General features: G+C 42.0%; 58 non-coding genes across 58 annotated transcripts; all 58 read left to right on the top strand.

The window, feature by feature from the left end:
* The first annotated feature begins 4,195 nt into the window (after nt 1–4,195).
* TRNAV-CAC (transfer RNA valine (anticodon CAC)) lies at nt 4,196–4,268 on the top strand. The gene has a single exon. It is a non-coding gene; the product is annotated as a tRNA-Val (tRNA).
* A 253-nt stretch (nt 4,269–4,521) lies between these two features.
* Nucleotides 4,522–4,594, top strand: TRNAV-UAC (transfer RNA valine (anticodon UAC)). The gene has a single exon. It is a non-coding gene; the product is annotated as a tRNA-Val (tRNA).
* Nucleotides 4,595–4,684: 90 nt separating this feature from the next.
* Nucleotides 4,685–4,757, top strand: TRNAV-AAC (transfer RNA valine (anticodon AAC)). Its single transcript has one exon. It is a non-coding gene; the product is annotated as a tRNA-Val (tRNA).
* A 201-nt stretch (nt 4,758–4,958) lies between these two features.
* TRNAV-AAC (transfer RNA valine (anticodon AAC)) lies at nt 4,959–5,031 on the top strand. Its single transcript has one exon. It is a non-coding gene; the product is annotated as a tRNA-Val (tRNA).
* A 90-nt stretch (nt 5,032–5,121) lies between these two features.
* Nucleotides 5,122–5,194, top strand: TRNAV-UAC (transfer RNA valine (anticodon UAC)). Its single transcript has one exon. It is a non-coding gene; the product is annotated as a tRNA-Val (tRNA).
* A 90-nt stretch (nt 5,195–5,284) lies between these two features.
* On the top strand, nt 5,285–5,357 carry TRNAV-CAC (transfer RNA valine (anticodon CAC)). Its single transcript has one exon. It is a non-coding gene; the product is annotated as a tRNA-Val (tRNA).
* Nucleotides 5,358–5,447: 90 nt separating this feature from the next.
* Nucleotides 5,448–5,520, top strand: TRNAV-UAC (transfer RNA valine (anticodon UAC)). Its single transcript has one exon. It is a non-coding gene; the product is annotated as a tRNA-Val (tRNA).
* A 527-nt stretch (nt 5,521–6,047) lies between these two features.
* TRNAI-UAU (transfer RNA isoleucine (anticodon UAU)) lies at nt 6,048–6,120 on the top strand. Its single transcript has one exon. It is a non-coding gene; the product is annotated as a tRNA-Ile (tRNA).
* An 89-nt stretch (nt 6,121–6,209) lies between these two features.
* TRNAV-CAC (transfer RNA valine (anticodon CAC)) lies at nt 6,210–6,282 on the top strand. Its single transcript has one exon. It is a non-coding gene; the product is annotated as a tRNA-Val (tRNA).
* Nucleotides 6,283–6,971: 689 nt separating this feature from the next.
* On the top strand, nt 6,972–7,044 carry TRNAV-AAC (transfer RNA valine (anticodon AAC)). The gene has a single exon. It is a non-coding gene; the product is annotated as a tRNA-Val (tRNA).
* Nucleotides 7,045–7,134: 90 nt separating this feature from the next.
* On the top strand, nt 7,135–7,207 carry TRNAV-CAC (transfer RNA valine (anticodon CAC)). Its single transcript has one exon. It is a non-coding gene; the product is annotated as a tRNA-Val (tRNA).
* Nucleotides 7,208–7,297: 90 nt separating this feature from the next.
* Nucleotides 7,298–7,370, top strand: TRNAV-UAC (transfer RNA valine (anticodon UAC)). Its single transcript has one exon. It is a non-coding gene; the product is annotated as a tRNA-Val (tRNA).
* A 360-nt stretch (nt 7,371–7,730) lies between these two features.
* Nucleotides 7,731–7,803, top strand: TRNAV-UAC (transfer RNA valine (anticodon UAC)). The gene has a single exon. It is a non-coding gene; the product is annotated as a tRNA-Val (tRNA).
* A 90-nt stretch (nt 7,804–7,893) lies between these two features.
* On the top strand, nt 7,894–7,966 carry TRNAV-CAC (transfer RNA valine (anticodon CAC)). Its single transcript has one exon. It is a non-coding gene; the product is annotated as a tRNA-Val (tRNA).
* Nucleotides 7,967–8,056: 90 nt separating this feature from the next.
* On the top strand, nt 8,057–8,129 carry TRNAV-UAC (transfer RNA valine (anticodon UAC)). Its single transcript has one exon. It is a non-coding gene; the product is annotated as a tRNA-Val (tRNA).
* Nucleotides 8,130–9,093: 964 nt separating this feature from the next.
* Nucleotides 9,094–9,166, top strand: TRNAV-AAC (transfer RNA valine (anticodon AAC)). Its single transcript has one exon. It is a non-coding gene; the product is annotated as a tRNA-Val (tRNA).
* Nucleotides 9,167–9,256: 90 nt separating this feature from the next.
* Nucleotides 9,257–9,329, top strand: TRNAV-UAC (transfer RNA valine (anticodon UAC)). The gene has a single exon. It is a non-coding gene; the product is annotated as a tRNA-Val (tRNA).
* A 90-nt stretch (nt 9,330–9,419) lies between these two features.
* On the top strand, nt 9,420–9,492 carry TRNAV-CAC (transfer RNA valine (anticodon CAC)). Its single transcript has one exon. It is a non-coding gene; the product is annotated as a tRNA-Val (tRNA).
* A 90-nt stretch (nt 9,493–9,582) lies between these two features.
* Nucleotides 9,583–9,655, top strand: TRNAV-CAC (transfer RNA valine (anticodon CAC)). Its single transcript has one exon. It is a non-coding gene; the product is annotated as a tRNA-Val (tRNA).
* A 90-nt stretch (nt 9,656–9,745) lies between these two features.
* TRNAL-UAA (transfer RNA leucine (anticodon UAA)) lies at nt 9,746–9,818 on the top strand. Its single transcript has one exon. It is a non-coding gene; the product is annotated as a tRNA-Leu (tRNA).
* Nucleotides 9,819–10,178: 360 nt separating this feature from the next.
* TRNAV-UAC (transfer RNA valine (anticodon UAC)) lies at nt 10,179–10,251 on the top strand. Its single transcript has one exon. It is a non-coding gene; the product is annotated as a tRNA-Val (tRNA).
* A 90-nt stretch (nt 10,252–10,341) lies between these two features.
* Nucleotides 10,342–10,414, top strand: TRNAV-CAC (transfer RNA valine (anticodon CAC)). The gene has a single exon. It is a non-coding gene; the product is annotated as a tRNA-Val (tRNA).
* Nucleotides 10,415–10,504: 90 nt separating this feature from the next.
* TRNAV-UAC (transfer RNA valine (anticodon UAC)) lies at nt 10,505–10,577 on the top strand. The gene has a single exon. It is a non-coding gene; the product is annotated as a tRNA-Val (tRNA).
* A 964-nt stretch (nt 10,578–11,541) lies between these two features.
* Nucleotides 11,542–11,614, top strand: TRNAV-AAC (transfer RNA valine (anticodon AAC)). The gene has a single exon. It is a non-coding gene; the product is annotated as a tRNA-Val (tRNA).
* A 90-nt stretch (nt 11,615–11,704) lies between these two features.
* Nucleotides 11,705–11,777, top strand: TRNAV-UAC (transfer RNA valine (anticodon UAC)). Its single transcript has one exon. It is a non-coding gene; the product is annotated as a tRNA-Val (tRNA).
* A 90-nt stretch (nt 11,778–11,867) lies between these two features.
* On the top strand, nt 11,868–11,940 carry TRNAV-AAC (transfer RNA valine (anticodon AAC)). Its single transcript has one exon. It is a non-coding gene; the product is annotated as a tRNA-Val (tRNA).
* A 90-nt stretch (nt 11,941–12,030) lies between these two features.
* On the top strand, nt 12,031–12,103 carry TRNAV-CAC (transfer RNA valine (anticodon CAC)). The gene has a single exon. It is a non-coding gene; the product is annotated as a tRNA-Val (tRNA).
* A 90-nt stretch (nt 12,104–12,193) lies between these two features.
* TRNAV-UAC (transfer RNA valine (anticodon UAC)) lies at nt 12,194–12,266 on the top strand. The gene has a single exon. It is a non-coding gene; the product is annotated as a tRNA-Val (tRNA).
* A 360-nt stretch (nt 12,267–12,626) lies between these two features.
* On the top strand, nt 12,627–12,699 carry TRNAV-UAC (transfer RNA valine (anticodon UAC)). The gene has a single exon. It is a non-coding gene; the product is annotated as a tRNA-Val (tRNA).
* Nucleotides 12,700–12,789: 90 nt separating this feature from the next.
* Nucleotides 12,790–12,862, top strand: TRNAV-CAC (transfer RNA valine (anticodon CAC)). Its single transcript has one exon. It is a non-coding gene; the product is annotated as a tRNA-Val (tRNA).
* Nucleotides 12,863–12,952: 90 nt separating this feature from the next.
* On the top strand, nt 12,953–13,025 carry TRNAV-UAC (transfer RNA valine (anticodon UAC)). The gene has a single exon. It is a non-coding gene; the product is annotated as a tRNA-Val (tRNA).
* Nucleotides 13,026–13,989: 964 nt separating this feature from the next.
* TRNAV-AAC (transfer RNA valine (anticodon AAC)) lies at nt 13,990–14,062 on the top strand. Its single transcript has one exon. It is a non-coding gene; the product is annotated as a tRNA-Val (tRNA).
* Nucleotides 14,063–14,152: 90 nt separating this feature from the next.
* Nucleotides 14,153–14,225, top strand: TRNAV-UAC (transfer RNA valine (anticodon UAC)). Its single transcript has one exon. It is a non-coding gene; the product is annotated as a tRNA-Val (tRNA).
* Nucleotides 14,226–14,315: 90 nt separating this feature from the next.
* TRNAV-CAC (transfer RNA valine (anticodon CAC)) lies at nt 14,316–14,388 on the top strand. Its single transcript has one exon. It is a non-coding gene; the product is annotated as a tRNA-Val (tRNA).
* A 90-nt stretch (nt 14,389–14,478) lies between these two features.
* TRNAV-CAC (transfer RNA valine (anticodon CAC)) lies at nt 14,479–14,551 on the top strand. Its single transcript has one exon. It is a non-coding gene; the product is annotated as a tRNA-Val (tRNA).
* A 90-nt stretch (nt 14,552–14,641) lies between these two features.
* TRNAL-UAA (transfer RNA leucine (anticodon UAA)) lies at nt 14,642–14,714 on the top strand. The gene has a single exon. It is a non-coding gene; the product is annotated as a tRNA-Leu (tRNA).
* A 360-nt stretch (nt 14,715–15,074) lies between these two features.
* On the top strand, nt 15,075–15,147 carry TRNAV-UAC (transfer RNA valine (anticodon UAC)). Its single transcript has one exon. It is a non-coding gene; the product is annotated as a tRNA-Val (tRNA).
* A 90-nt stretch (nt 15,148–15,237) lies between these two features.
* On the top strand, nt 15,238–15,310 carry TRNAV-CAC (transfer RNA valine (anticodon CAC)). Its single transcript has one exon. It is a non-coding gene; the product is annotated as a tRNA-Val (tRNA).
* A 90-nt stretch (nt 15,311–15,400) lies between these two features.
* On the top strand, nt 15,401–15,473 carry TRNAV-UAC (transfer RNA valine (anticodon UAC)). Its single transcript has one exon. It is a non-coding gene; the product is annotated as a tRNA-Val (tRNA).
* A 964-nt stretch (nt 15,474–16,437) lies between these two features.
* Nucleotides 16,438–16,510, top strand: TRNAV-AAC (transfer RNA valine (anticodon AAC)). Its single transcript has one exon. It is a non-coding gene; the product is annotated as a tRNA-Val (tRNA).
* A 90-nt stretch (nt 16,511–16,600) lies between these two features.
* Nucleotides 16,601–16,673, top strand: TRNAV-UAC (transfer RNA valine (anticodon UAC)). The gene has a single exon. It is a non-coding gene; the product is annotated as a tRNA-Val (tRNA).
* Nucleotides 16,674–16,763: 90 nt separating this feature from the next.
* Nucleotides 16,764–16,836, top strand: TRNAV-CAC (transfer RNA valine (anticodon CAC)). The gene has a single exon. It is a non-coding gene; the product is annotated as a tRNA-Val (tRNA).
* Nucleotides 16,837–17,089: 253 nt separating this feature from the next.
* TRNAV-AAC (transfer RNA valine (anticodon AAC)) lies at nt 17,090–17,162 on the top strand. Its single transcript has one exon. It is a non-coding gene; the product is annotated as a tRNA-Val (tRNA).
* Nucleotides 17,163–17,252: 90 nt separating this feature from the next.
* Nucleotides 17,253–17,325, top strand: TRNAV-CAC (transfer RNA valine (anticodon CAC)). Its single transcript has one exon. It is a non-coding gene; the product is annotated as a tRNA-Val (tRNA).
* Nucleotides 17,326–17,526: 201 nt separating this feature from the next.
* Nucleotides 17,527–17,599, top strand: TRNAV-UAC (transfer RNA valine (anticodon UAC)). The gene has a single exon. It is a non-coding gene; the product is annotated as a tRNA-Val (tRNA).
* A 253-nt stretch (nt 17,600–17,852) lies between these two features.
* Nucleotides 17,853–17,925, top strand: TRNAV-CAC (transfer RNA valine (anticodon CAC)). The gene has a single exon. It is a non-coding gene; the product is annotated as a tRNA-Val (tRNA).
* Nucleotides 17,926–18,015: 90 nt separating this feature from the next.
* On the top strand, nt 18,016–18,088 carry TRNAV-UAC (transfer RNA valine (anticodon UAC)). The gene has a single exon. It is a non-coding gene; the product is annotated as a tRNA-Val (tRNA).
* A 90-nt stretch (nt 18,089–18,178) lies between these two features.
* TRNAV-AAC (transfer RNA valine (anticodon AAC)) lies at nt 18,179–18,251 on the top strand. The gene has a single exon. It is a non-coding gene; the product is annotated as a tRNA-Val (tRNA).
* A 201-nt stretch (nt 18,252–18,452) lies between these two features.
* TRNAV-UAC (transfer RNA valine (anticodon UAC)) lies at nt 18,453–18,525 on the top strand. Its single transcript has one exon. It is a non-coding gene; the product is annotated as a tRNA-Val (tRNA).
* Nucleotides 18,526–18,778: 253 nt separating this feature from the next.
* On the top strand, nt 18,779–18,851 carry TRNAV-AAC (transfer RNA valine (anticodon AAC)). The gene has a single exon. It is a non-coding gene; the product is annotated as a tRNA-Val (tRNA).
* A 364-nt stretch (nt 18,852–19,215) lies between these two features.
* Nucleotides 19,216–19,288, top strand: TRNAV-AAC (transfer RNA valine (anticodon AAC)). Its single transcript has one exon. It is a non-coding gene; the product is annotated as a tRNA-Val (tRNA).
* A 90-nt stretch (nt 19,289–19,378) lies between these two features.
* Nucleotides 19,379–19,451, top strand: TRNAV-AAC (transfer RNA valine (anticodon AAC)). The gene has a single exon. It is a non-coding gene; the product is annotated as a tRNA-Val (tRNA).
* A 201-nt stretch (nt 19,452–19,652) lies between these two features.
* TRNAV-AAC (transfer RNA valine (anticodon AAC)) lies at nt 19,653–19,725 on the top strand. Its single transcript has one exon. It is a non-coding gene; the product is annotated as a tRNA-Val (tRNA).
* Nucleotides 19,726–19,815: 90 nt separating this feature from the next.
* On the top strand, nt 19,816–19,888 carry TRNAV-AAC (transfer RNA valine (anticodon AAC)). Its single transcript has one exon. It is a non-coding gene; the product is annotated as a tRNA-Val (tRNA).
* Nucleotides 19,889–20,089: 201 nt separating this feature from the next.
* TRNAV-AAC (transfer RNA valine (anticodon AAC)) lies at nt 20,090–20,162 on the top strand. The gene has a single exon. It is a non-coding gene; the product is annotated as a tRNA-Val (tRNA).
* Nucleotides 20,163–20,252: 90 nt separating this feature from the next.
* Nucleotides 20,253–20,325, top strand: TRNAV-UAC (transfer RNA valine (anticodon UAC)). Its single transcript has one exon. It is a non-coding gene; the product is annotated as a tRNA-Val (tRNA).
* A 90-nt stretch (nt 20,326–20,415) lies between these two features.
* On the top strand, nt 20,416–20,488 carry TRNAV-CAC (transfer RNA valine (anticodon CAC)). The gene has a single exon. It is a non-coding gene; the product is annotated as a tRNA-Val (tRNA).
* A 579-nt stretch (nt 20,489–21,067) lies between these two features.
* On the top strand, nt 21,068–21,140 carry TRNAV-CAC (transfer RNA valine (anticodon CAC)). Its single transcript has one exon. It is a non-coding gene; the product is annotated as a tRNA-Val (tRNA).
* Nucleotides 21,141–21,388: the final 248 nt, after the last annotated feature.

A 21,388-nucleotide genomic window follows, 5' to 3' on the forward strand; every position in this document is an offset into this window, starting at 1 on the left:
GGCCTCTAATTACCGCCTTGTGAGCCTCCCAGATTATTGCTACAGGAGTGTCTTCCGTATTATTAAATTTAAAATATTCATTTAGTGACCCTTCCAAGGCCCCAATGTAGTCTTGTTTAGTAAGCAATGACGGGTTCAGTCTCCATTTGAAGCTCGATGTTTCTATGTTATTTGATCTTATTGAAATGAACACCGCCATATGGTCTGTCCAGACCACAGGGACTGTCCATGCTTTAACTAGGTCCCCCACTGTCTGAGCATCTACAAAAAAAAATCCAATCTAGAGTAAACTTTATGCGGGATCGAATAGTGGGTATATGTACGTTCATTGGGGTATAGTGTCCTCCATGCGTCATATAAGTTATTTGCCTTTAAATTTTCATTTAACCTTTTAGATTCTTTACTAATTAATAAGCTATGTGGGTTCGGGGCTTGTCTGTCCCATTTGGGGTCCAAAATGGCATTAAAGTCCCCCCCTATAATTATTTTCCCTTTTGCCCTTTTATTAAGCTGTCTAAAAAAATCGCTATGAAGGCTCCCTTGTTCGCCATTTGGGGCATACACCGAGGCAAGTGTGATCAACTTATTAGCTACTGATAAGACCAAGATGTTATATCGCCCTTTCGGGTCTGAATAGGAGTGCTCGATTTTATAAGCTAATGTTTTATGCAATAAAATTGCTGTTCCTTTTTTTTTCAAAAGTTGAATAAAATGCCTCAGGGTATTGCCTCAAAGCCAGGGTGGGGTGATCATTTAAGAAATGGGTTTCTTGTAACAGAATGATCTTTATATTTTGCTTTCTGAAATATTGAGCTGCCATCGCTCTTTTTCGTGGAGAATTAAGCCCGTTAACGTTTAAAGACATTATATTCAACGTCATGGAGGGTGCCATCTTTGGTCTCTATTGGTAAGCTGACTCTTTTCATCTATAGTCTGGGTCTGGAGACACCTATGGAGGGGACGGGAAACATATAAGACATTACACAACATAAAACATAAACCTCTTGATGCGAATTTTCGCATCCCTTCTGACCGTTAATCGTAACTAAACGGTAGCCCCACTCTATCCTAACGGAGGTCCTATCTGCTCTAGACAGACCTTCGTGTAGCCTGGGGTTAGGGGGGGGGAGGGGGGGGGGAGGAAATCTATCCGGGTTAGTCAAACGATCAATAAGATCTACCCTCCATTATTTTCAATTCATCTGTGCCTTTACTCATGATCCTGAAACAATTTAATGTTAGTACAGATGATAAATTCAATTACCTATTAAAATAATAATGCAGTAGTGGGGAGGGAAAAAAAAAAAAGAAAGAGAGAGAAAAAAAAAAAAAAAAAAAAAACACTCCCAATATATTATTTCACCCTAATATCTAAAGTGCTATGTGCCAAAGATATATTAATCGTTTAAAATCCTTTAATATCTGTACCAGATCCAATCTAATAAGTCTAGTTTATTTAATTTTCTGCGTGTCCAGTGCGAGCTAATAGAGGACCTTTGGAAGAAAAGATAAAAAATATTTGTCCAATATAAAGTGGATAAAAATTTACTATACGTGTATGAGGGTCTCTCAGTGGCCAATTCCCCAGGTTTATGTGTGTTTACTCGATCTCTAAGTGCTACCTTAACTTATTCCCATCTAGCCGCTACAAAGCGGAACGCCAACAAGACAAAAAAAAAAAAAAAAAAAATAAAGAGAAAAAAGGGGGGAGGAAGAAGGGGGAGAAATAACACAGTTATAAATAATAACTTAAATATAAAGCCTCAGGGGGTTCGACAATTCTTCTACCAGGAATCTCAAGGCTATTTCTGCGACCACTCCGCTCTAGGCGGTCTTTCCGCAGTAGCTCTTGTTCTGTCAGCTTTAGAGATCTCCAACTCTAACCCAGAGCCTAGCCCCATCTCCTTGAGGGTGGCCAGGCCTGAGTCCGGGTCTTTTAAGGTGAACCTTTTACCATTGTGGGAAAAATGTAGAGCAAATGGAAACCCCCATCTATACATTATTTTCTGCTCTCTCAGGGCTCTAGTTATAGTTCCCATCTCTCTTCTTTTTCTCAAAGTGGAGGGGGCCAAGTCCTGAAAGATCTGTATAGCAGAGTCTTTGTAATTTATCAAAGGGGTTGTTCTAGTTGTATCCAAGATTCTTGTCTTGATATGATCATAGTGCAATCGTGTGACAATGTCTCTGGGCGGTTGATCCATGTTTGGGGTTGCCCTGAGCGTTCTATGCGCCCTGTCTAGTGTTAGCTCTTCTTCCTTGCATCCTGGTAGGATCTGGTGGAAAAGTCCTTTAAGATAGGTGGGCAGGGTCTGATTATCAATTGCTTCCGGGACATTTCGGATTCTCAAGTTTTGCCTCCTAGACCTGTTCTCGAGGTCCTCAATATGGTCTTTTAGCGAGTTTATTTCTAGTTTTGTCTCTTTTAATTCTTGAGAAAGAGTTTGCTGAAAGTGACAAATTTCGTCTGATTTTTGCTCTATGGCGTCTATTCGTGACCCCAAAGATGTCAACTCTCCCTTCAGTTCTGAGACTGCCGCCTTCAGTTCTGTTTTAAATGAGTTAGTAATCTTCTGCATGAGTACCTCAAATGGGTCCGATTCGACCAACTGCGATGAGTCGGACCGTGAAATTGAGCTAGAAGGGCTCGCTGCTAAGTGTGGCGAGGATGGTAGTTGGGGAGTTTGTTTACTGTTTTTTTTTGTCCCAAAAAAGGCGGCTTGCTCTTGTGGCGGGTTCTTTCGATTTTTGCCTGCCATTTTAACCATTTAAACACAAAAAAGCCCTTTCGTCTGATCCTGATGTCTTTCTTTTTTTTTTCTTTTCTTCCTTTTTCTCCCTTATAACTATTCTCTCCCCCTTTTCCTTCCTTTACTATTCTTCACCACCTTCCGCCACACAAAAAAAAAAAAAAAAAGATCTCTCTCCTCCTCCTGCCCACTCTTATTTCTGGAGGGATATCTGGAGTTGCATTTTTAATTGATCATGTTTTCTCCCAATATTTTTGGTGTTTGAGTCATGCCGCTTTTAGGCCCTCTGACCCCGCAAAGTTTACTGTCCTACTTGTCTCTCTTGTCTTGGATGGGCAATCTAGCCTTAATCTGGGCCAGGTCCCCAATTGCTGATCTTACAAGCCAGACACTTATATGAAGAGAGCACCCAAAAACTCCACACAGAGCGGGCCTTTATGGTCTATGATTTTTCGGGGTTTTTGGTTTTTTTTTTGCTCTCACCTCTCTCTTCCCTTTTATATTACCCCTTGAATGGTGTGAAACTAAGCCCTTTCCTCTGTGGTTTTATCCTAACATGGATTACCTTCTGATCTTTTTTTCTTCAGAGGTGTGGGGTGTGATGAGCAATCCACAAATTTTTACAGATATGAAAGTCTTACCGCACCCTTGGGGTTGGTCTGATCCGTGTGGAGGCAATGCCAGGTTTCTTCCTTCCTTCCCCTGCTCTGTCCCCACCTCAATCCGCAGCACTCAGGCAAGCCGGGCGCTCGACTCCGAGGTTTAATGGACAATGGGGGAGTTGTGTTTTCTTTTTTATTTTTTTTCTTGCAGTTTTCCTTCCCCTCTCCTTTCTTTATGCAGGTGCTCGTTTCTCCTCCTTCTGCGAAGTCCCACTCGCGCTGCACACTTGACTCAGGGGCAGGAAGGTGGAAAAGATGACAATCTGTTCGGGGCTCTCTATCTGAGCTGCAGGGCTCCCTTATTTTCAGGCTTCACTGAAGCTTCGTAAGTCACGATCTGTCAGGACCGGCTGCAGGGGGGGAGCCGTCTCTGCTGCTGAGTACTGTGAGGTGCTGTATTGCTCAGCACTCTGCTATGCTTCCGATGTGGCAGCGACACGCGAGGATGGCTTCCACCGCTTCCTCACTGTATTCTGGTCAGGTTCGTTTGTGGGAGTCTTTTTCTCTTTCTGGCGTTACTATCTCAACCCGCAGCGGTCGACTTACGCCAAGCACCTGGCTCTGAGACAGCTGGCCAGTTCGGCGGTGTACTGCTAGTTTCTGCGGTATGCACTCCCGGCAGACTGTGCCTCTCCTTTCCGGCTCGAGGACCTTGCACGGGACGCCACGATCCAGCGTTTCACCGCAGCGTGCGTCCGTGCGGCTTCCTCTTCCGGTCCCTCTCAATGGCTCTATTTTATAAAAGTGACTCCTACATTGGTTGGTGTCTTGTATAGTTTCTTAGAAGTTTCTGTAGTGTAGTGGTTATCACGTTCGCCTCACACGCGAAAGGTCCCCAGTTTGAAACTGGGCAGAAACAATGGATTTTTAGCTAAGCATTTTCATGCAATGGCTCTTTTTTTAGAAAGTGCCTCCTACATTGGATGGTGTCTGGCGTAGTTTCTAAGACGTTTCTGTAGTGTAGTGGTTATCACGTTCGCCTTACACGCAAAAGGTCCACAGTTCGAAACTGGGCAGAAACAAGTGTTTTTAACCTAAGCATTTTTCTTCAATGGCTCTATTTTATGAAAGTGACTCCTACATTGGTTGGTGTCTAGTATAGTTTCTGAGAAGTTTCTGTAGTGTAGTGGTTATCACGTTCGCCTTACACGCGAAAGGTCCCCAGTTCGAAACTGGGCAGAAACAAGTGTTTTTAACCTAAGCATTTTTCTTCAATGGCTCTATTTTATGAAAGTGACTCCTACATTGGTTGGTGTCTTGTATAGTTTCTGAGAAGTTTCTGTAGTGTAGTGGTTATCACGTTCGCCTAACACGTGAAAGGTCCCCAGTTCGAAACTGGGCAGAAACAATGGATTTTTAGCTAAGCATTTTAATGCAATGGCCCTTTTTTTAGACAGTGCCTCCTACATTGGATGGTGTCTGGCTTAGTTTCTAAGACGGTAGAAACTGGGCAGAAACAAGTGTTTTTAACCTAAGCATTTTTCTTCAATGACTCTGTTTTTAGAAAGTGCCTCCTACATTGGTTGGTGTCTGGTATAGTTTCCGAGAAGTTTCTGTAGTGTAGTGGTTATCACGTTCGCCTAACACGCGAAAGGTCCCCAGTTCGAAACTGGGCAGAAACAATGGATTTTTAGCTAAGCATTTTCATGCAATGGCTCATTTTTTAGAAAGTGCCTCCTACATTGGATGGTGTCTGGCATAGTCTCTAAGACGTTTCTGTAGTGTAGTGGTTATCACGTTCGCCTTACACGCGAAAGGTCCCCAGTTCGAAACTGGGCAGAAACAAGTGTTTTTAACCTAAGCATTTTTCTTCAATGGCTCTATTTTATGAAAGTGACTCCTACATTGGTTGGTGTCTAGTATAGTTTCTGAGAAGTTTCTGTAGTGTAGTGGTTATCACGTTCGCCTCACACGCGAAAGGTCCCCAGTTCGAAACTGGGCAGAAACAATGGATTTTTAGCTAAGCATTTTCATGCAATGGCTCTTTTTTTAGAAAGTGCCTCCTACATAGGATGGTGTCTGGCTTAGTTTCTATGGCGTTTCTGTAGTGTAGTGGTTATCATGTTCGCCTTACACGCGAAAGGTCCCCAGTTCGAAACTGGGCAGAAACAAGTGTTTTTAACCTAAGCATTTTTCTTCAATGACTCTGTTTTTAGAAAGTGCCTCCTACATTGGTTGGTGTCTGGTATAGTTTCCGAGAAGTTTCTGTAGTGTAGTGGTTATCACGTTCGCCTAACACGCACAAGGTCCCCAGTTCGACACTGGGCAGAAACAATGGATTTTTAGCTAAGCATTTTAATGCAATGGCCCTTTTTTTAGACAGTGCCTCCTACATTGGATGGTGTCTGGCTTAGTTTCTAAGACGGTAGAAACTGGGCAGAAACAAGTGTTTTTAACCTAAGCATTTTTCTTCAATGACTCTGTTTTTAGAAAGTGCCTCCTACATTGGTTGGTGTCTGGTATAGTTTACGAGAAGTTTCTGTAGTGTAGTGGTTATCACGTTCGCCTAACACGTGAAAGGTCCCCAGTTTGAAACTGGGCAGAAACAATGGATTTTAAGCTAAGCATTTTCATGCAATGGCTCTTTTTTTAGAAAGTGCCTCCTACATTGGATGGTGTCTGGCATAGTTTATAAGACGTTTCTGTAGTGTAGTGGTTATCACGTTCGCCTTATGCGCGAAAGGTCCACAGTTCGAAACTGGGCAGAAACAAGTGTTTTTAACCTAAGCATTTTTCTTAAAAACTCTATTTTATGAAAGTGACTCCTACATTGGTTGGTGTCTAGAATAGTTTCTGAGAAGTTTCTGTAGTGTAGTGGTTATCACGTTCGCCTCACACGCGAAAGGTCCCCAGTTCGAAACTGGGCAGAAACAATGGATTTTTAGCTAAGCATTTTCATGCAATGGCTCTTTTTTTAGAAAGTGCCTCCTACATTGGATGGTGTCTGGCTTAGTTTATAAAACGGTAGAAACTGGGCAGAAACAAGTGTTTTTAACCTAAGCATTTATCTTCAATGACTCTGTTTTTAGAAAGTGCCTCCTACATTGGTTGGTGTCTGGTATAGTTTCCGAGAAGTTTCTGTAGTGTAGTGGTTATCACGTTCGCCTAACACGCGAAAGGTCCCCAGTTCGAAACTGGGCAAAACAATGGATTTTTAGCTAAGCATTTTCATGCAATGGCTCTTTTTTTAGAAAGTGCCTCCTACATTGGATGGTGTCTAGTATAGTTTCTGAGAAGTTTCTGTAGTGTAGTGCTTATCACGTTCGCCTCACGAGCGAAAGGTCCCCAGTTCGAAACTGGGCAGAAACAATGGATTTTTAGCTAAGCATTTTCATGCAATGGCTCTTTTTTTAGAAAGTGCCTCCTACATTGGATGGTGTCTAGTATAGTTTCTGAGAAGTTTCTGTAGTGTAGTGCTTATCACGTTCGCCTCACGAGCGAAAGGTCCCCAGTTCGAAACTGGGCAGAAACAATGGATTTTGAGCTAAGCATTTTCATGCAATGGCTCTTTTTTTAGAAAGTGCCTCCTACATTGGATGGTGTCTGGTATAGTTTCCGAGAAGTTTCTGTAGTGTAGTGGTTATCACGTTCGCCTAACACGCGAAAGGTCCCCAGTTCGAAACTGGGCAGAAACAATGGATTTTTAGCTAAGCATTTTAATGCAATGGCCCTTTTTTTAGACAGTGCCTCCTATATTGGTTGGTGTCTAATATAGTTTCTGTGTAGTTTCTGTAGTGTAGTGGTTATCACGTTCGCCTCACACGCGAAAGGTCCCCAGTTCGAAACTGGGCAGAAACCATGGATTTTTAGCTAAGCATTTTCATGCAATGGCTCTTTTTTTAGAAAGTGCCTCCTACATTGGATGGTGTCTGGCTTAGTTTCTAAGACGTTTCTGTAGTGTAGTGGTTATCACGTTCGCCTTACACGCGAAAGGTCCCCAGTTCGAAACTGGGCAGAAACAATGGATTTTTAGCTAAGCATTTTCATGCAATGGCTCTTTTTTTAGAAAGTGCCTACTACATTGGATGGTGTCTGGCTTAGTTTCTAAAACGGTAGAAACCGGGCAGAAACAAGTGTTTTTAACCTAAGCATTTTTCTTCAATGACTCTGTTTTTAGTGCCTCCTACATTGGTTGGTGTCTGGTATAGTTTCCGAGAAGTTTCTGTAGTGTAGTGGTTATCACGTTCGCCTAACACGCGAAAGGTCCCCAGTTCGAAACTGTGCAGAATCAATGGATTTTTAGCTAAGCATTTTCATGCAATGGCTCATTTTTTAGAAAGTGCCTCCTACATTGGATGGTGTCTGGCTTAGTTTCTAAGACGTTTCTGTAGTGTAGTGGTTATCACGTTCGCCTTACACGCGAAAGGTCCCCAGTTTGAAACTGGGCAGAAACAAGTGTTTTTAACCTAAGCATTTTTCTTCAATGGCTCTATTTTATGAAAGTGACTCCTACATTGGTTGGTGTCTAGTATAGTTTCTCAGAAGTTTCTGTAGTGTAGTGGTTATCATGTTCGCCTCACACGCGAAAGGTCCCCAGTTCGAAACTGGGCAGAAACAATGGATTTTTAGCTAAGCATTTTCATGCAATGGCTCTTTTTTTAGAAAGTGCCTCCTACATAGGATGGTGTCTGGCTTAGTTTCTAAGACGTTTCTGTAGTGTAGTGGTTATCACGTTCGCCTTACACGCGAAAGGTCCCCAGTTCGAAACTGGGCAGAAACAAGTGTTTTTAACCTAAGCATTTTTCTTCAATGACTCTGTTTTTAGAATGTGCCTCCTACATTGGTTGGTGTCTGGTATAGTTTCCGGGAAGTTTCTGTAGTGTAGTGGTTATCACGTTCGCCTAACACGCGAAAGGTCCCCAGTTCGACACTGGGCAGAAACTATGGATTTTTAGCTAAGCATTTTAATGCAATGGCCCTTTTTTTAGACAGTGCCTCCTACATTGGATGGTGTCTGGCTTAGTTTCTAAGACGGTAGAAACTGGGCAGAAACAAGTGTTTTTAACCTAAGCATTTTTCTTCAATGACTCTGTTTTTAGAAAGTGCCTCCTACATTGGTTGGTGTCTGGTATAGTTTCTGAGAAGTTTCTGTAGTGTAGTGGTTAACACGTTCGCCTAACACGTGAAAGGTCCCCAGTTCGAAACTGGGCAGAAACAATGGATTTTTAGCTAAGCATTTTAATGCAATGGCTCTTTTTTTAGAAAGTGCCTCCTACATTGGATGGTGTCTGGCGTAGTTTCTAAGACGTTTCTGTAGTGTAGTGGTTATCACGTTCGCCTTACACGCGAAAGGTCCACAGTTCGAAACTGGGCAGAAATAAGTGTTTTTAACCTAAGCATTTTTCTTCAATGACTCTGTTTTTAGAAAGTGCCTCCTACATTGGTTGGTGTCTGGTACAGTTTCCTAGAAGTTTCTGTATTGTAGTGGTTATCACGTTCGCCTCACACGCGAAAGGTCCCCAGTTCGAAACTGGGCAGAAACAATGGATTTTTAGCTAAGCATTTTCATGCAATGGCTCTTTTTTTAGAAAGTGCCTCCTACATTGGATGGTGTCTGGCTTTGTTTCTAAAACGGTAGAAACTGGGCAGAAACAAGTGTTTTTAACCTAAGCATTTTTCTTCAATGACTCTTTTTTTAGAAAGTGCCTCCTACATTGGTTGGTGTCTGGTGTAGTTTCCGAGAAGTTTCTGTAGTGTAGTGGTTATCACGTTCGCCTAACACGTGAAAGGTCCCCAGTTCGAAACTGGGCAGAAACAATGGATTTTTAGCTAAGCATTTTCATGCAATGGCTCATTTTTTAGAAAGTGCCTCCTACATTGGATGGCGTCTGGCGTAGTCTCTAAGACGTTTCTGTAGTGTAGTGGTTATCACGTTCGCCTTACACGCGAAAGGTCCCCAGTTCGAAACTGGGCAGAAACAAGTGTTTTTAACCTAAGCATTTTTCTTCAATGGCTCTATTTTATGAAAGTGACTTCTACATTGGTTGGTGTCTAGTATAGTTTCTGAGAAGTTTCTGTAGTGTAGTGGTTATCACGTTCGCCTCACACGCGAAAGGTCCCCAGTTCGAAACTGGGCAGAAACAATGGATTTTTAGCTAAGCATTTTAATGCAATGGCCCTTTTTTTAGACAGTGCCTCCTATATTGGTTGGTGTCTAATATAGTTTCTGAGTAGTTTCTGTAGTGTAGTGGTTATCACGTTCGCCTCACACGCGAAAGGTCCCCAGTTCGAAACTGGGCAGAAACCATGGATTTTTAGCTAAGCATTTTCATGCAATGGCTCTTTTTTTAGAAAGTGCCTCCTACATTGGATGGTGTCTGGCTTAGTTTCTAAGACGTTTCTGTAGTGTAGTGGTTATCACGTTCGCCTTAAACGCGAAAGGTCCCCAGTTCGAAACTGGGCAGAAACAATGGATTTTTAGCTAAGCATTTTCATGCAATGGCTCTTTTTTTAGAAAGTGCCTACTACATTGGATGGTGTCTGGCTTAGTTTCTAAAACGGTAGAAACCGGGCAGAAACAAGTGTTTTTAACCTAAGCATTTTTCTTCAATGACTCTGTTTTTAGTGCCTCCTACATTGGTTGGTGTCTGGTATAGTTTCCGAGAAGTTTCTGTAGTGTAGTGGTTATCACGTTCGCCTAACACGCGAAAGGTCCCCAGTTCGAAACTGTGCAGAATCAATGGATTTTTAGCTAAGCATTTTCATGCAATGGCTCATTTTTTAGAAAGTGCCTCCTACATTGGATGGTGTCTGGCTTAGTTTCTAAGACGTTTCTGTAGTGTAGTGGTTATCACGTTCGCCTTACACGCGAAAGGTCCCCAGTTTGAAACTGGGCAGAAACAAGTGTTTTTAACCTAAGCATTTTTCTTCAATGGCTCTATTTTATGAAAGTGACTCCTACATTGGTTGGTGTCTAGTATAGTTTCTCAGAAGTTTCTGTAGTGTAGTGGTTATCATGTTCGCCTCACACGCGAAAGGTCCCCAGTTCGAAACTGGGCAGAAACAATGGATTTTTAGCTAAGCATTTTCATGCAATGGCTCTTTTTTTAGAAAGTGCCTCCTACATAGGATGGTGTCTGGCTTAGTTTCTAAGACGTTTCTGTAGTGTAGTGGTTATCACGTTCGCCTTACACGCGAAAGGTCCCCAGTTCGAAACTGGGCAGAAACAAGTGTTTTTAACCTAAGCATTTTTCTTCAATGACTCTGTTTTTAGAATGTGCCTCCTACATTGGTTGGTGTCTGGTATAGTTTCCGGGAAGTTTCTGTAGTGTAGTGGTTATCACGTTCGCCTAACACGCGAAAGGTCCCCAGTTCGACACTGGGCAGAAACTATGGATTTTTAGCTAAGCATTTTAATGCAATGGCCCTTTTTTTAGACAGTGCCTCCTACATTGGATGGTGTCTGGCTTAGTTTCTAAGACGGTAGAAACTGGGCAGAAACAAGTGTTTTTAACCTAAGCATTTTTCTTCAATGACTCTGTTTTTAGAAAGTGCCTCCTACATTGGTTGGTGTCTGGTATAGTTTCTGAGAAGTTTCTGTAGTGTAGTGGTTAACACGTTCGCCTAACACGTGAAAGGTCCCCAGTTCGAAACTGGGCAGAAACAATGGATTTTTAGCTAAGCATTTTAATGCAATGGCTCTTTTTTTAGAAAGTGCCTCCTACATTGGATGGTGTCTGGCGTAGTTTCTAAGACGTTTCTGTAGTGTAGTGGTTATCACGTTCGCCTTACACGCGAAAGGTCCACAGTTCGAAACTGGGCAGAAATAAGTGTTTTTAACCTAAGCATTTTTCTTCAATGACTCTGTTTTTAGAAAGTGCCTCCTACATTGGTTGGTGTCTGGTACAGTTTCCTAGAAGTTTCTGTATTGTAGTGGTTATCACGTTCGCCTCACACGCGAAAGGTCCCCAGTTCGAAACTGGGCAGAAACAATGGATTTTTAGCTAAGCATTTTCATGCAATGGCTCTTTTTTTAGAAAGTGCCTCCTACATTGGATGGTGTCTGGCTTTGTTTCTAAAACGGTAGAAACTGGGCAGAAACAAGTGTTTTTAACCTAAGCATTTTTCTTCAATGACTCTTTTTTTAGAAAGTGCCTCCTACATTGGTTGGTGTCTGGTGTAGTTTCCGAGAAGTTTCTGTAGTGTAGTGGTTATCACGTTCGCCTAACACGTGAAAGGTCCCCAGTTCGAAACTGGGCAGAAACAATGGATTTTTAGCTAAGCATTTTCATGCAATGGCTCATTTTTTAGAAAGTGCCTCCTACATTGGATGGCGTCTGGCGTAGTCTCTAAGACGTTTCTGTAGTGTAGTGGTTATCACGTTCGCCTTACAAGCGAAAGGTCCCCAGTTCGAAACTGGGCAGAAACAAGTGTTTTTAACCTAAGCATTTTTCTTCAATGGCTCTATTTTATGAAAGTGCCTCCTACATTGGATGGTGTCTGGTATAGTTTCCGAGAAGTTTCTGTAGTGTAGTGGTTATCACGTTCGCCTAACACGCGAAAGGTCCCCAGTTCGAAACTGGGCAGAAACAATGGATTTTTAGCTAAGCATTTTAATGCAATGGCCCTTTTTTTAGACAGTGCCTCCTATATTGGTTGGTGTCTAATATAGTTTCTGTGTAGTTTCTGTAGTGTAGTGGTTATCACGTTCGCCTCACACGCGAAAGGTCCCCAGTTCGAAACTGGGCAGAAACCATGGATTTTTAGCTAAGCATTTTCATGCAATGGCTCTTTTTTTAGAAAGTGCCTCCTACATTGGATGGTGTCTGGCTTAGTTTCTAAGACGTTTCTGTAGTGTAGTGGTTATCACGTTCGCCTTACACGCGAAAGGTCCCCAGTTCGAAACTGGGCAGAAACAATGGATTTTTAGCTAAGCATTTTCATGCAATGGCTCTTTTTTTAGAAAGTGCCTACTACATTGGATGGTGTCTGGCTTAGTTTCTAAAACGGTAGAAACCGGGCAGAAACAAGTGTTTTTAACCTAAGCATTTTTCTTCAATGACTCTGTTTTTAGTGCCTCCTACATTGGTTGGTGTCTGGTATAGTTTCCGAGAAGTTTCTGTAGTGTAGTGGTTATCACGTTCGCCTAACACGCGAAAGGTCCCCAGTTCGAAACTGTGCAGAATCAATGGATTTTTAGCTAAGCATTTTCATGCAATGGCTCATTTTTTAGAAAGTGCCTCCTACATTGGATGGTGTCTGGCTTAGTTTCTAAGACGTTTCTGTAGTGTAGTGGTTATCACGTTCGCCTTACACGCGAAAGGTCCCCAGTTTGAAACTGGGCAGAAACAAGTGTTTTTAACCTAAGCATTTTTCTTCAATGGCTCTATTTTATGAAAGTGACTCCTACATTGGTTGGTGTCTAGTATAGTTTCTCAGAAGTTTCTGTAGTGTAGTGGTTATCATGTTCGCCTCACACGCGAAAGGTCCCCAGTTCGAAACTGGGCAGAAACAATGGATTTTTAGCTAAGCATTTTCATGCAATGGCTCTTTTTTTAGAAAGTGCCTCCTACATAGGATGGTGTCTGGCTTAGTTTCTAAGACGTTTCTGTAGTGTAGTGGTTATCACGTTCGCCTTACACGCGAAAGGTCCCCAGTTCGAAACTGGGCAGAAACAAGTGTTTTTAACCTAAGCATTTTTCTTCAATGACTCTGTTTTTAGAATGTGCCTCCTACATTGGTTGGTGTCTGGTATAGTTTCCGGGAAGTTTCTGTAGTGTAGTGGTTATCACGTTCGCCTAACACGCGAAAGGTCCCCAGTTCGACACTGGGCAGAAACTATGGATTTTTAGCTAAGCATTTTAATGCAATGGCCCTTTTTTTAGACAGTGCCTCCTACATTGGATGGTGTCTGGCTTACTTTCTAAGACGGTAGAAACTGGGCAGAAACAAGTGTTTTTAACCTAAGCATTTTTCTTCAATGACTCTGTTTTTAGAAAGTGCCTCCTACATTGGTTGGTGTCTGGTATAGTTTCTGAGAAGTTTCTGTAGTGTAGTGGTTAACACGTTCGCCTAACACGTGAAAGGTCCCCAGTTCGAAACTGGGCAGAAACAATGGATTTTTAGCTAAGCATTTTAATGCAATGGCTCTTTTTTTAGAAAGTGCCTCCTACATTGGATGGTGTCTGGCGTAGTTTCTAAGACGTTTCTGTAGTGTAGTGGTTATCACGTTCGCCTTACACGCGAAAGGTCCACAGTTCGAAACTGGGCAGAAATAAGTGTTTTTAACCTAAGCATTTTTCTTCAATGACTCTGTTTTTAGAAAGTGCCTCCTACATTGGTTGGTGTCTGGTACAGTTTCCTAGAAGTTTCTGTATTGTAGTGGTTATCACGTTCGCCTCACACGCGAAAGGTCCCCAGTTCGAAACTGGGCAGAAACAATGGATTTTTAGCTAAGCATTTTCATGCAATGGCTCTTTTTTTAGAAAGTGCCTCCTACATTGGATGGTGTCTGGCTTTGTTTCTAAAACGGTAGAAACTGGGCAGAAACAAGTGTTTTTAACCTAAGCATTTTTCTTCAATGACTCTTTTTTTAGAAAGTGCCTCCTACATTGGTTGGTGTCTGGTGTAGTTTCCGAGAAGTTTCTGTAGTGTAGTGGTTATCACGTTCGCCTAACACGTGAAAGGTCCCCAGTTCGAAACTGGGCAGAAACAATGGATTTTTAGCTAAGCATTTTCATGCAATGGCTCATTTTTTAGAAAGTGCCTCCTACATTGGATGGCGTCTGGCGTAGTCTCTAAGACGTTTCTGTAGTGTAGTGGTTATCACGTTCGCCTTACACGCGAAAGGTCCCCAGTTCGAAACTGGGCAGAAACAAGTGTTTTTAACCTAAGCATTTTTCTTCAATGGCTCTATTTTATGAAAGTGACTTCTACATTGGTTGGTGTCTAGTATAGTTTCTGAGAAGTTTCTGTAGTGTAGTGGTTATCACGTTCGCCTCACACGCGAAAGGTCCCCAGTTCGAAACTGGGCAGAAACAATGGATTTTTAGCTAAGCATTTTAATGCAATGGCCCTTTTTTTAGACAGTGCCTCCTATATTGGTTGGTGTCTAATATAGTTTCTGAGTAGTTTCTGTAGTGTAGTGGTTATCACGTTCGCCTCACACGCGAAAGGTCCCCAGTTCGAAACTGGGCAGAAACCATGGATTTTTAGCTAAGCATTTTCATGCAATGGCTCTTTTTTTAGAAAGTGCCTCCTACATTGGATGGTGTCTGGCTTAGTTTCTAAGACGTTTCTGTAGTGTAGTGGTTATCACGTTCGCCTTAAACGCGAAAGGTCCCCAGTTCGAAACTGGGCAGAAACAATGGATTTTTAGCTAAGCATTTTCATGCAATGGCTCTTTTTTTAGAAAGTGCCTACTACATTGGATGGTGTCTGGCTTAGTTTCTAAAACGGTAGAAACCGGGCAGAAACAAGTGTTTTTAACCTAAGCATTTTTCTTCAATGACTCTGTTTTTAGTGCCTCCTACATTGGTTGGTGTCTGGTATAGTTTCCGAGAAGTTTCTGTAGTGTAGTGGTTATCACGTTCGCCTAACACGCGAAAGGTCCCCAGTTCGAAACTGTGCAGAATCAATGGATTTTTAGCTAAGCATTTTCATGCAATGGCTCATTTTTTAGAAAGTGCCTCCTACATTGGATGGTGTCTGGCTTAGTTTCTAAGACGTTTCTGTAGTGTAGTGGTTATCACGTTCGCCTTACACGCGAAAGGTCCCCAGTTTGAAACTGGGCAGAAACAAGTGTTTTTAACCTAAGCATTTTTCTTCAATGGCTCTATTTTATGAAAGTGACTCCTACATTGGTTGGTGTCTAGTATAGTTTCTCAGAAGTTTCTGTAGTGTAGTGGTTATCATGTTCGCCTCACACGCGAAAGGTCCCCAGTTCGAAACTGGGCAGAAACAATGGATTTTTAGCTAAGCATTTTCATGCAATGGCTCTTTTTTTAGAAAGTGCCTCCTACATAGGATGGTGTCTGGCTTAGTTTCTAAGACGTTTCTGTAGTGTAGTGGTTATCACGTTCGCCTTACACGCGAAAGGTCCCCAGTTCGAAACTGGGCAGAAACAAGTGTTTTTAACCTAAGCATTTTTCTTCAATGACTCTGTTTTTAGAATGTGCCTCCTACATTGGTTGGTGTCTGGTATAGTTTCCGGGAAGTTTCTGTAGTGTAGTGGTTATCACGTTCGCCTAACACGCGAAAGGTCCCCAGTTCGACACTGGGCAGAAACTATGGATTTTTAGCTAAGCATTTTAATGCAATGGCCCTTTTTTTAGACAGTGCCTCCTACATTGGATGGTGTCTGGCTTAGTTTCTAAGACGGTAGAAACTGGGCAGAAACAAGTGTTTTTAACCTAAGCATTTTTCTTCAATGACTCTGTTTTTAGAAAGTGCCTCCTACATTGGTTGGTGTCTGGTATAGTTTCTGAGAAGTTTCTGTAGTGTAGTGGTTAACACGTTCGCCTAACACGTGAAAGGTCCCCAGTTCGAAACTGGGCAGAAACAATGGATTTTTAGCTAAGCATTTTAATGCAATGGCTCTTTTTTTAGAAAGTGCCTCCTACATTGGATGGTGTCTGGCGTAGTTTCTAAGACGTTTCTGTAGTGTAGTGGTTATCACGTTCGCCTTACACGCGAAAGGTCCACAGTTCGAAACTGGGCAGAAATAAGTGTTTTTAACCTAAGCATTTTTCTTCAATGACTCTGTTTTTAGAAAGTGCCTCCTACATTGGTTGGTGTCTGGTACAGTTTCCTAGAAGTTTCTGTATTGTAGTGGTTATCACGTTCGCCTCACACGCGAAAGGTCCCCAGTTCGAAACTGGGCAGAAACAATGGATTTTTAGCTAAGCATTTTCATGCAATGGCTCTTTTTTTAGAAAGTGCCTCCTACATTGGATGGTGTCTGGCTTTGTTTCTAAAACGGTAGAAACTGGGCAGAAACAAGTGTTTTTAACCTAAGCATTTTTCTTCAATGACTCTTTTTTTAGAAAGTGCCTCCTACATTGGTTGGTGTCTGGTGTAGTTTCCGAGAAGTTTCTGTAGTGTAGTGGTTATCACGTTCGCCTAACACGTGAAAGGTCCCCAGTTCGAAACTGGGCAGAAACAATGGATTTTTAGCTAAGCATTTTCATGCAATGGCTCATTTTTTAGAAAGTGCCTCCTACATTGGATGGCGTCTGGCGTAGTCTCTAAGACGTTTCTGTAGTGTAGTGGTTATCACGTTCGCCTTACAAGCGAAAGGTCCCCAGTTCGAAACTGGGCAGAAACAAGTGTTTTTAACCTAAGCATTTTTCTTCAATGGCTCTATTTTATGAAAGTGACTTCTACATTGGTTGGTGTCTAGTATAGTTTCTGAGAAGTTTCTGTAGTGTAGTGGTTATCACGTTCGCCTCACACGCGAAAGGTCCCCAGTTCGAAACTGGGCAGAAACAATGGATTTTTAGCTAAGCATTTTCATGCAATGGCTCTTTTTTTAGAAAGTGCCTCCTACATAGGATCGTGTCTGGCTTAGTTTCTAAGGCGTTTCTGTAGTGTAGTGGTTATCACGTTCGCCTTACACGTGAAAAGTCCCCAGTTCGAAACTGGGCAGAAACAAGTGTTTTTAACCTAAGCATTTTTCTTCAATGACTCTGTTTTTAGAAAGTGCCTCCTACATTGGTTGGTGTCTGGTATAGTTTACGAGAAGTTTCTGTAGTGTAGTGGTTATCACGTTCGCCTAACACGCGAAAGGTCCCCAGTTCGAAACTGGGCAGAAACAAGTGTTTTTAACCTAAGCATTTTTCTTCAATGGCTCTATTTTATGAAAGTGACTCCTACATTGGTTGGTGTCTAGTATAGTTTCTGAGAAGTTTCTGTAGTGTAGTGGTTATCACGTTCGTCTCACACGCGAAAGGTCCCCAGTTCGAAACTGGGCAGAAACAATGGATTTTTAGCTAAGCATTTTCATGCAATGGCTCTTTTTTTAGAAAGTGCCTCCTACATAGGATGGTGTCTGGCTTAGTTTCTAAGATGGTAGAAACTGGGCAGAAACAAGTGTTTTTAACCTAAGCATTTTTCTTCAATGACTCTGTTTTTAGAAAGTGCCTCCTACATTGGTTGGTGTCTGGTATAGTTTCTAAGACGTTTCTGTAGTGTAGTGGTTATCACGTTCGCCTTACACGCGAAAGGTCCCCAGTTTGAAACTGGGCAGAAACAAGTGTTTTTAACCTAAGCATTTTTCTTCAATGACTCTGTTTTTAGAAAGTGCCTCCTACATTGGTTGGTATCTGGTATAGTTTCCGAGAAGTTTTTGTAGTGTAGTGATTATCACGTTCGCCTAACACGCGAAAGGTCCCCAGTTCGAAACTGGGCAGAAACAATGGATTTTTAGCTAAGCATTTTCATGCAATGGCTCTTTTTTTAGAAAGTGCCTCCTACATTGGTTGGTATCTGGTATAGTTTCTGAGAAGTTTCTGTAGTGTAGTGGTTATCACGTTCGTCTCACACGCGAAAGGTCCCCAGTTCGAAACTGGGCAGAAACAATGGATTTTTAGCTAAGCATTTTCATGCAATGGCTCTTTTTTTAGAAAGTGCCTCCTACATAGGATGGTGTCTGGCTTAGTTTCTATGGCGTTTCTGTAGTGTAGTGGTTATCACGTTTGCCTTACACGCGAAAGGTCCCCAGTTCGAAACTGGGCAGAAACAAGTGTTTTTAACCTAAGCATTTTTCTTCAATGACTCTGTTTTTAGAAAGTGCCTCCTACATTGGTTGGTGTCTGGTATAATTTACGAGAAGTTTCTGTAGTGTAGTGGTTATCACGTTCGCCTAACACGCGAAAGGTCCCCAGTTCGAAACTGGGCAGAAACAATGGATTTTTAGATAAGCATTTTAATGCAATGGCCCTTTTTTTAGACAGTGCCTCCTACATTGGATGGTGTCTGGCTTAGTTTCTAAGATGGTAGAAACTGGGCAGAAACAAGTGTTTTTAACCTAAGCATTTTTCTTCAATGACTCTGTTTTTAGAAAGTGCCTCCTACATTGGTTGGTGTCTGGTATAGTTTCTAAGACGTTTCTGTAGTGTAGTGGTTATCACGTTCGCCTTACACGCGAAAGGTCCCCAGTTTGAAACTGGGCAGAAACAAGTGTTTTTAACCTAAGCATTTTTCTTCAATGACTCTGTTTTTAGAAAGTGCCTCCTACATTGGTTGGTATCTGGTATAGTTTCCGAGAAGTTTCTGTAGTGTAGTGATTATCACGTTCGCCTAACACGCGAAAGGTCCCCAGTTCGAAACTGGGCAGAAACAATAGATTTTTAGCTAAGCATTTTCATGCAATGGCTCTTTTTTTAGAAAGTGCCTCCTACATTGGTTGGTATCTGCTATAGTTTCCGAGAAGTTTCTGTAGTGTAGTGGTTATCACGTTCGCCTAACACGCGAAAGGTCCCCAGTTCGAAACTGGGCAGAAACAATGGATTTATAACTAAGCATTTTAATGCAATGGCCCTTTTTTTAGACAGTGCCTCCTACATTGGATGGTGTCTGGCTTTGTTTCTAAGATGGTAGAAACTGGGCAGAAACAAGTGTTTTTAACCTAAGCATTTTTCTTCAATGACTCTGTTTTTAGAAAGTGCCTCCTACATTGGTTGGTGTCTGGTATAGTTTCTAAGACGTTTCTGTAGTGTAGTGGTTATCACGTACGCCTTACACGCGAAAGGTCCCCAGTTTGAAACTGGGCAGAAACAAGTGTTTTTAACCTAAGCATTTTTCTTCAATGACTCTGTTTTTAGAAAGTGCCTCCTACATTGGTTGGTATCTGGTATAGTTTCCGAGAAGTTTCTGTAGTGTAGTGGTTATCACGTTCGCCTAACACGCGAAAGGTCCCCAGTTCGAAACTGGGCAGAAACAATGGATTTTTAGCTAAGCATTTTCATGCAATGGCTCTTTTTTTAGAAAGTGCCTCCTACATTGGTTGGTATCTGGTATAGTTCCCGAGAAGTTTCTGTAGTGTAGTGGTTATCACGTTCGCCTAACACGCGAAAGGTCCCCAGTTCGAAACTGGGCAGAAACAAGTGTTTTTAACCTAAGCATTTTTCTTCAATGGCTCTATTTTATGAAAGTGACTCCTACATTGGATGGTGTCTGGCTTTGTTTCTAAGATGGTAGAAACTGGGCAGAAACAAGTGTTTTTAACCTAAGCATTTTTCTTCAATGACTCTGTTTTTAGAAAGTGCCTCCTACATTGGTTGGTGTCTGGTATAGTTTCGGAGAAGTTTCTGTAGTGTAGTGGTTATCACGTTCGCCTAACACGTGAAAGGTCCCCAGTTCGAAACTGGGCAGAAACAATGGATTTTTAGCTAAGCATTTTCATGCAATGGCTCTTTTTTTAGAAAGTGCCTCCTACATTGGTTGGTATCTGGTATAGTTCCCGAGAAGTTTCTGTAGTGTAGTGGTTATCACGTTCGCCTAACACGCGAAAGGTCCCCAGTTCGAAACTGGGCAGAAACAAGTGTTTTTAACCTAAGCATTTTTCTTCAATGGATCTATTTTATGAAAGTGACTCCTACATTGGATGGTGTCTGGCTTTGTTTCTAAGATGGTAGAAACTGGGCAGAAACAAGTGTTTTTAACCTAAGCATTTTTCTTCAATGACTCTGTTTTTAGAAAGTGCCTCCTACATTGGTTGGTGTCTGGTATAGTTTCGGAGAAGTTTCTGTAGTGTAGTGGTTATCACGTTCGCCTAACACGTGAAAGGTCCCCAGTTCGAAACTGGGCAGAAACAATGGATTTTTAGCTAAGCATTTTCATGCAATGGCTCTTTTTTTAGAAAGTGCCTCCTACATTGGATGGTGTCTGGCGTAGTTTCTAAGACGTTTCTGTAGTGTAGTGGTTATCACGTTCGCCTTACACGCGAAAGGTCCCCAGTTCGAAACTGGGCAGAAACAAGTGTTTTTAACCTAAGCATTTTTCTTCAATGGCTCTATTTTATGAAAGTGACTCCTACATTGGTTGGTGTCTTGTATAGTTTCTGAGAAGTTTCTGTAGTGTAGTGGTTATCATGTTCGCCTCACACGCGAAAGGTCCCCAGTTCGAAACTGGGCAGAAACAATGGATTTTTAGCTAAGCATTTTCATGCAATGGCTCTTTTTTTAGAAAGTGCCTCCTACATTGGATGGTGTCTGGCGTAGTTTCTAAGACGTTTCTGTAGTGTAGTGGTTATCACGTTCGCCTTACACGCGAAAGGTCCACAGTTCGAAACTGGGCAGAAACAAGTGTTTTTAACCTAAGCATTTTTCTTCAATGGCTCTATTTTATGAAAGTGACTCCTACATTGGTTGGTGTCCAGTATAGTTTCTGAGAAGTTTCTGTAGTGTAGTGGTTATCACGTTCGCCTAACACGCGAAAGGTCCCAAGTTCGAAACTGGGCAGAAACAATGGATTTTTAGCTAAGCATTTTCATGCAATGGCTCATTTTTTAGAAAGTGCCTCCTACATTGGATGGTGTCTGGCATAGTCTCTAAGACGTTTCTGTAGTATAGTGGTTATCACGTTCGCCTTACACGCGAAAGGTCCTCAGTTCGAAACTGGGCAGAAACAAGTGTTTTTAACCTAAGCATTTTTCTTCAATGGCTCTATTTTATGAAAGTGACTCCTACATTGGTTGGTGTCTAGTATAGTTTCTGAGAAGTTTCTGTAGTGTAGTGGTTATCACGTTCGTCTCACACGCGAAAGGTCCCCAGTTCGAAACTGGGCAGAAACAATGGATTTTTAGCTAAGCATTTTCATGCAATGGCTCTTTTTTTAGAAAGTGCCTCCTACATAGGATGGTGTCTGGCTTAGTTTCTATGGGGTTTCTGTAGTGTAGTGGTTATCACGTTTGCCATACACGTGAAAGGTCCCCAGTTCGAAACTGGGCAGAAACAAGTGTTTTTAACCTAAGCATTTTTCTTCAATGACTCTGTTTTTAGAAAGTGCCTCCTACATTGGTTGGTGTCTGGTATAGTTTCC

This window comes from Crinia signifera, chromosome 3 (assembly GCF_055691185.1).
Source record: "Crinia signifera chromosome 3, ASM5569118v1, whole genome shotgun sequence".
NCBI lineage: Eukaryota > Metazoa > Chordata > Amphibia > Anura > Myobatrachidae > Crinia > Crinia signifera.